The sequence below is a fragment of the Acomys russatus genome, chromosome 19 (assembly GCF_903995435.1).
Source record: "Acomys russatus chromosome 19, mAcoRus1.1, whole genome shotgun sequence".
Lineage (NCBI taxonomy): Eukaryota > Metazoa > Chordata > Mammalia > Rodentia > Muridae > Acomys > Acomys russatus.
In genome coordinates this window covers 59,308,670-59,314,669 of record NC_067155.1, presented here as the reverse complement: position 1 = coordinate 59,314,669, position 6,000 = coordinate 59,308,670, and positions in this window count along the sequence as shown.

Below are 6,000 nucleotides of genomic sequence, written 5' to 3'. Positions count from 1 at the left end.
CCAAAGCTGGCCACCCTAACCAAACCAATTAGGTTCTCTCCTGAATCATCTAGCAGGGAGTTGTCCCAGACTTAATGTTCCAAACTCCCTGCTGCCAGAGGCTCAGACCCTATGTTTTTACTTCCTTCTCCAACTCTCTCCTCTGTTGGTGAAGAAACACAAGAGCCCCGGGCTCACACTCTATTCCCCTCTCCCCATCATTCCAAGACAAGTCTCCGCGTCAAGTTTTGTTAACACTGGTGGACATCACTTGAGTGACTTCCTCATTCTCACGCAGTCATGGAAGGTCAAGGGTGCCTGGATATGACTGGCTGGGTCTGATGACCTACAGCCATGATCGGCAATCCACTGCAGGACTGAGAGCGTGAAAGGCAAAGCTGCCCAAAAGGAAACTTGAGTTTCCATAGTCAGAAGATACACCCAGGGTGTGTTATGACTCTGTGAGACTCTTGTGGCATTGGAAACAGAAAGCACCCAAGGGCTCTCTAGGTTCACTGGAAAACATGTTAACCTCAGTACCATTCCCTAACATTGGAAGCAAGCCATGTCTCCAGACAGCATGGGTGTGCCATATTCACTTTGCCATTTGATTTTTTTGGGGGGGTTTGTTTGTTTGTTTGTTTGTTTGCCTTGTATGTGTAGCAATCTTTCTGTCATTTGTTAAGCTCGTTTTTTTTTTTTAAAGCACCTCATATTTTTCCCATCCTTCTAAGCAACATGATTCATGAGATTAAAGGTTTTTGCAAGGTGGGGGGTGGGAGGGACATGGTGGCATACACCTGTAGTCCCAGCTCTGCAGAGAGTAAGGCAGGCCCATGAGTTTATGGCCAGCCTAGTGTAGCACGCCCTTGTCTCAGAACAGCTTGACAAACTGGATAAGGTCTTTCTGATCCATTTAGTTAAAAATTAACTGCTCAAATAGAAAAAAAAAAACACCCTTCTACCACAAGCTAACGCCTTTATTAACATCTCTAATTGTATATACACTTCTGCTTTGACACCTGCCAGTGGGTGAAGGTGCTTGTCACCAATGCCTGACGACCTGAGTTTTAGCCTCGGGTCTCATATGGTGGAGGGGGGTGGTGAATGGACACCCATTAACTGACCTCTGACCTTTACATAAAAGGGCCTGTAAATATAGGTGTGTGCCTGCATACCCGTGCAGGTATACACACATACACTTTATAAAATGTAATAAAAATGAAAAACACACAATACATTGTAAGGTGATGTATTGTCATGCCACTGTGTGGCGGACACTGGAACTGAGCCCTTCCCACTTAACTGTTACTTGGTCCCATTGCCCAGCCCCTCCCCCACTTCACTCTTCTTCAGGCCACTCCCTTCTTTGAAGTTGTGTTTCTAACTCCCACTTACGAGTGAGCACGTGTCACTCGATGTCTCTCGGGGGTTGGCTTATTTTACTTAGCGCGATGCCTTCCAGTCCTACCCTTATTACATACTAATTTTAAATCAGGAAACCCTATATGCAAACCTTGAAGCTAAGTTTAATTTGGGCTGATTCTCCTCATTCTCAGCACTTCACATCTGATGGAGTGTCTTCTCCGGGTCCTTAAAAACCTCAGAGATTTTGCCTGTGCTGTTCTCTCTGGAAGCAATGCTGTTCCAACTCTGGCTAATATTTACTGGCAGCCTTCTGTGCCTCTGCCCACTACTTACAACACAGCTCCTTTGTTCTATCCCAATAACTCATTAGCATCTTGTATCTCTCATGTCTATTTTTTTTTTTTTTTTCAGTTTGAGTATTATTTCACCAATGTCTGGCCTCTTCATAGAAGTTTCATGTGGCCAGGAATAACATTTAGTTTCATGGCCAGAAGTCTCTACCATGTTGAACTGTAACCAAGAAGCCATCTTGTTGAACTGCAGATTTCTAAGAGGGCATGATTTTGAAATTTCACAGAAAGGTTTATCCCCGCTGCTAGCCTGTTCTCAGTGTTTCGGCCTTGTGTAGCTGTCTTTGCTATATCTTGACAGAGTAAAGATTTCATAAATGGAGTTAGATCCAGACGCTTTGAGCTTCAAGGAGAACTGCCGGCCTGCTTCCCTGAGAGCCCTCAGAAGGCTACCCACCCCTCACGCAGGTAAAACCCACATGCCCCTGATAACCCGTTCACCACGGTTGCAGCGACCGTCTCCTGGTAAATAAACCACAATTATCTGGGAAGTTGGTCCAGAAAAAGGCCCCGAAGGACGCAGCTTGAGAACAGAGAAGAACCGAGAACATTATCCGAGCAGCGAGTAAGCGAGCCGAGATCCATCACGGTTAATTATTTGTTCTTAATTGTCAGGAAATGAAGGCTGGATGGGAGAAGGCTCAGGCGGAATAACACCAAAACCATTCTTCCCAGACAGTGGAGGCAAATTTGCAAGTGAGACTTTGTATAGTCCACGAGTTAATCATCTAAACACGGGGGGGCCCCTCGGAGCTGCCTGAGTGAAGATTAATTAGTTTTTGAAATAATAGCTAAATTGGTGCGGCGAAAGGAGCTCAGACTCCAAAATAATGGCTGAAAATTAGCCACCCTATTTCTTCATTTCTCTTCGCCGGGGCTCCCGGAGGACATTCATCTTTGTTGCTTTTGTAGAAAGGGCTCATTAATCAAACAGGCAGATGGGCCTTCCGAAATCTGTGACGTGGAATGAGAAACCAGCCCCGCCAAGCACACAGAGGAGAAAAGGTGGGTGGCTGCCTGCTTGCTTGGGGCTCGTTTCCAAAGCCAGCCGTGGCCAGGTGTTTCAGTCCCACCGTGAGCACCAACCAGGACGCGCGAGTCTTTCCTCCTAGACCAGAAAACGGGCTTGCCACAGGAAGGAAGGAGGCTTTCTGCTCCAAAGACTGGACTCCACTAAGGGAATTTCAGCTAATTCCTTCCACAGTCTCTAAACCAATCTATATAAGTAAAACATCGCCTGTTTATTAATATGTTAAACTCTCCACCTCCTGAATTTAGCTTTTCACTAAGTTTAAGAAGAGAATGGGTGGGTGGGGTGGGTGGATAATCTCGGAAGAAATGGGCTTTCAGCGGCTACACAAAGCCATCCGCAGACTCAGGGCGTTGGGCTGCTGGAAGCCTTGGGCTAAGAATTGGAAACTCAGTAAGGACCGAGGCTCGGTCTGTAGGGCACCAATGTCTGGTTGAGTATCAAATGTTAACTAAGAGCACCTCAAAAAGATCATGGATGTCACACGATACAACTCTGCCACACACCCCGCCCTGCAACTACCCAATTATAACACTTAGATATTGGCTCAATCAGAACGTGGAGGTCTCTCCCACTGCCTAACGCCACATCCCGCCTCCCCTCACTAGGGCAAGGAGCCCAGGTTTCTGGTTCCACTTAAAGATCCACCCGGTCCCTCCCCACCACTGAAGCCTCTTTTTTCCCTCCCATACCCGCCTTGGCACAGACACCAGGCTCCCTCTGTCCTCCAGCCCTTTCCATGTGCTGTTCCTCTTGCTTTTTATGCGCATCCCAATTTTCGCATCCCAATTTCCTCACACTCTTCTACACGCCTGTCTCAAATCTCAATTAAACACTCACGTTCCAGGAAGCCTTCTTTGTTCCCCCAAGTTGGATAAACGATTCCTTTGGACAAACCCACCAACCTCCCTATAGGGACCAATGTTTACTATAAGACACCCTAAGACCAACTTCTCAGCACAAAGGAGATTTACTTGGCCCAGACGGGCAAAGGGCAGGGAATAAGACAGGAGACAGAGGAGGAGGGAGAGGGGCAAGGGATACTTGTCATTGGAGAGGGACAGAGAACTGCCTCTGGATAGAGAGAAGACAGACAGAACCGGTGGGCAAATGGCAGTTCACAAAGGGGAAAGGGGAAACCCCATGTTAGGATGAGGTGTTTCATTTTAATTAGGCACGTTAATTACATGAGCCAAAGGAGGCTTCTGATTGCTGGACTGTAATGCTTTGATAGCTGGGCCTTGGCCAGAAAGTAGCCATATAAGGCAATAGACCTCGGTGTCTAGCTTTAGGAATGAAATCTAACAGGTTTCAGCAAAGCAGAAGGAACAGAGGAAGGGCAAGACCTGCCAGAGCCACGTTTGCCATGCTCAGGCTGGATAGAATCCAGCTGTGTATACCGACAGAATGTGTTTCTGACTTCTGTTTTTTTATTGACACGTTTATCTCCACCATTAAAGCCCCGGGGCTTCACAAGGCCAGAATATACAACTTGTCCACTAATATAAAACGCCACAAAGCATTGACTCAAGGAACTGTGGTTGAATAGGTATGGAGCAAAGATGAAGGAAGTTTCTCTGGCGTTCTATTCTCTTTTCAGACCACTCCAGTTCCAGCAACTTCTTTTTTCACTCATAGTAAAGTATGTCTCCATCACGAGGCAGGGGAATGCCTCTGTTCTCTAGTCAGCCTTTCTGCCAAGGGTACCATGACTTCTCATGCCTGGGACCTGGAAGAAGCCTGGTGTTTGGGGTCCCTGAGAGAAAAGTGCAAAGATTCACCTGCACGATTGTGGTGTGTGGAAAGGCAGAGGTTCTGGAAGGAGAAACCGGAAGAGCACGGATTTAACGGGGATACTGGTGTGGTGAGGGTGGACCTCGTCTCTAATGGCTGGCTTCAGCAAGAGAAACAGAGACAATAACCCAGAAGCCTGCAAGCCTCGCCAGGTAGCAAAGATCCAGTCCACACGTTAATTGACCTCCGGGAGTGACATTGGAGTTTTGGAATTTAAATGTATCCAGATGTCCAAGCAGTCAATAATCCCCAAGGAAGCCAATCAAATTAGCTGGAGCCCAGCAGACTGTGGCCAAAAAGAAATTGGACAGAGTTTAAAGGAAATCCATTTGCAGGCTAGGACAGGAATGAAAATCAAAAGACAAGGGCTTTCCGCTGGTGCTGCAGTTCCCCCCCAAGAATAGAGGGCTGTGAAAGGCTGGACTCTGTCCACCTTTCACATATGCCTCTACATCAGGCAGAGAGCAAGTCTTCATTGCTTATGTTTAAGTAAGTGAGTCAGTGAGTCCCCCACAGCCGTGTGTGTGTGTGTGAGAGAGAGAGAGAGAGAGAGAGACTGTGTGAGTGTGTGTGTGTGTGTGTGTGTGTGTGCATGTGTGTGTTCCCACAGAAGCCAGAAAGAGGCATCAGGTCCCCTAGAGCAGGCATTGTAATTTATTATGAGCCACCTTCTGTGGGAACCTAGCTCAAACCCTCTGAAAGAGCAGAGAGTGCTCTTGCCCACTGAGCTACTTTTCCAACCTTGAGCATGATTTCCTGCAGCATCCCTGCTGTCAACTTCAACTTCCGCAGCTCTGCTTCTCTCCAGACTCCACTGTGCAGCTGAACCTCTAGTCAAGGTAAATATATAGGGACCATGCAAATGTAAATTTGTATACATGATTTCCAAAGATGACTTGGCAGCCTAAGTAAAACAGAGGCATGGCGGGTGAGCCAGGAAGTCCCTCCTAGACACACACAATAAAATTGGGTCTAGGTATCTGCCGAAAAACACACATAACAATGATCAAAGCACAAGGTTTTACAAGGGTCGCAAAGTGGAAATGAAATGTCTGCTGATGGGATAGGACATATAATGGATTTTTTAAAAATTAATATATGTGGTAGTATAGTCGTACAATGGACTGCAGGAATGAGAACAAAGAGAGGGCTATATACAACTAGATACGAGTGAATACGCCACAAGATGAAAGCAGCTCAACGCCAGGATATTTGCGTATAACTTAATTTACACAAGGCTCAAAACCAAGCAAGATAATATATCAAAGTCCCCGACTCACAATGACTCAGCTTAAAACTTTCTTTTTTTTTTAAAGTTTTTTTAAATATTTTTTTATTAATTTATTCTTGTTACATCTCAATGGTTATCCCATCCCTTGTATCCTCCCATTCCTCCCTCCCTCCCATTTTCCCCTTATTCCCCTCCCCTATGACTGTTCCTGAGGGGGATTACCTCCCCCTGTATATGCTCATAGGGTA